Here is a 2427-nt window from a genome sequence, read left to right as displayed (position 1 = left end):
TCCAGGTTGTTTTGAAACAAAACCCAAGCAGCATATCATCACATCTATCAATATAATGATGCATTAAAATATATAATTATAATGTCATTACCATACCTAAATGTAACAAAAAACTCCCTAATATTATAAAATGTATAGTATTTAAACTTCCTAGGTTAACTTAAAATTTTATTTTATTGTTTTACAATTTGTTTGATTCAGGATCCCAATAATTTCGTACGTTGCAATTGGCTCATAGTGTCTTTATTCGTTTTTAATGTATACGCTCATCCCTCTTTTTATTTTTCCTCAGCTCTGTATTTGTTGAAGAAACTGGGTTGTTTATCCGTTTTCCACATTTGGATTTTGCTGAATGAGTCCCATGGTGGTGTTTAATGTGTTCATCTGTTCCCTGAGTTTCCTGTATATCACTAGTTGTATCTAGAGGTCTCATCAGATTCAGATTTGATTTTTGGCAAGAATGCCTCGGAGGTGGTGCTGTAAACTTTTACCAAGGAGCACAAACTGCTATTGTCATCTCTCTTTTTGTTATTAGCAGCCATTGATGAATATTGACTAGATCCATTATATCTTCAGAATTTGCATATGAGTAATATCTCTCTCTCTCTCTTTCTTTCTTTCCTTCTTTTTTTCTTCCTTCCTTCCTTCCTTCTTTCCTTCCTTCGTTCCTTCTTTCTTTTTCTTCTCTCTCTCTTTCTTTCTTCTTTCTTTCTTTCTTTTTCTTTTTCTTTTCTTTTTTTTTTTTTTTTGGACAAAGTCTTGCTCCAATGCAGTGATATGATCACGGCTCACTGCAGCCTCGACTTCCCAGCTCACATGATCCTCCTACCTCAATCTCCCGAGTAGCTGGGACTACAGGCGTGCACCACCACGGCAAGCTAGTTTTTTGTATTTTTTGTAGAGACGAGGTTTCCCCATGTTGCCCAGGCTGGTCTTGAACTCCTGGGCTTAAGTGATCTGCCCACCTTGGCCTCCCCAGGTGCTGGGATTACAGGTGTGAGCCACTGCACCTAGCCATAATAGTTTATCATTTTTTGTTTGTTAGCTGGACTTTTATAAAGGGTAACATCCTTTCATAAACTACTTGGTTACCCTGAGGTACTGTTCATTCAAGAAAGGCAGGGTAAATGCTTGATTCTCCCCATTTGTTTTCTGCTTTTAAAATAATGAATTTGTTCTCTAGCATTATTCAAAGGTAACCAGTGAGATTACTTTGTATCATTATGAACTCATAATGAGTTCATATGGGTTTAAATACATGAGATATGTTTCAATCCATTTCAGTTTTTATCCTTTTTTTTTTCAGTCTTAATTCACTTTATTTTTCTTATATAAAAACCCTATGTTGTAGCCACAGCTGGAGCCTGGGTCCGCTGCATGGAGACTCTGGCATGGGTCTTGATGTGGTGGTCAGTGAATTCCTGACAGGGAGACTTGGTGAATACAGTCTCCTTCCAGAGGTCGGGGATCAGGCAGCTGTAGCTCTTAGAGATGGCGTCAAAGGTGGCCTTGGCGAAGTTGCCCAGGGTGGCAGTGCAGCCCCGGGCTGACGTGTAGCAGTCGTCGATACCCGCCATCATGAGCAGCTTCCTGGGCACAGGTGCCGAGATGATGCCAGTGCCCCTGGGTGCAGGGATGAGGCACACCAGCACAGAGCTGCAGTGGCCTGTCACCTTGCAAGGGACGGTGTGGGGCTTGCCGATCTTGTTCCCCCAGTAGCCTCTGTGCACGGGGACAATGGAGAGCTTGGCCAGTTTGATGGCCCCACGGATGGCAGTGGCCACCTCCTTGGAGCACTTAACACCCAGACTGACATGGCCATTGTAGTCCCCGATAGCAACAAACGCCTTGAACCTGGTGCGCTGGCCAGCGCAGGTCTGCTTCTGTAAAAACCTCCTCCTTGAGAGAGGCCCCCAGGAAAAAGTCAATGATCTCAGATTCCTTAATGGGCAGGGAGAAGAGATAGATCTCCTCCAGGGACTTGATCTTCATGTCCTTGACCAAGCGGCCCAGCTTGGTGATGGGCATCCACCCCTTATCCTTGGCCTTGTCTCCGCCAGCTCCGTGGCTTCAGCCCGGGCCCGGTACATGGCCGCGACCCCGGTCCCCCCAGATGCCACTGCCGAAACCTCCACAGAAGCCACTGAGTTTCCCCATCCCCAGGTCCCCAGGGCCTCCTGGGGATGACGCACCAGCGTCATCCACCAGTTTTTGTTTTCTCGGAGGAGAAGCTCAGTTTTTATCCTTATTGACACTCACATTATCCCGTTTTTGGCTAATGGAAATCTCTTCAACTTGGCTTCCGAGCCCTTTTGATTGTTATCCCAGTAGTCTCTGCTAGCTTTCCTGCTTTCTAGAATGACAAGATGTACCATTTTGTACCTTTCCTGTCCCAGAACTGCAATCCGCCTCTCCAAGGAGCCTTTG

At 45.0% G+C, this 2427-nt stretch overlaps 1 pseudogene; it reads right to left on the bottom strand.

Annotated features, from left to right (window-relative positions):
- Positions 1 to 1307: 1307 nt before the first annotated feature.
- LOC112610106 lies at positions 1308 to 2202 on the bottom strand (annotated as a pseudogene).
- Positions 2203 to 2427: the final 225 nt, after the last annotated feature.

Source organism: Theropithecus gelada, chromosome 1 (assembly GCF_003255815.1).
Source record: "Theropithecus gelada isolate Dixy chromosome 1, Tgel_1.0, whole genome shotgun sequence".
NCBI classification, from domain to species: domain Eukaryota; kingdom Metazoa; phylum Chordata; class Mammalia; order Primates; family Cercopithecidae; genus Theropithecus; species Theropithecus gelada.
Note: the sequence above shows the minus strand (reverse complement) of the source record. Positions and strands in the feature narration are given on the sequence as shown.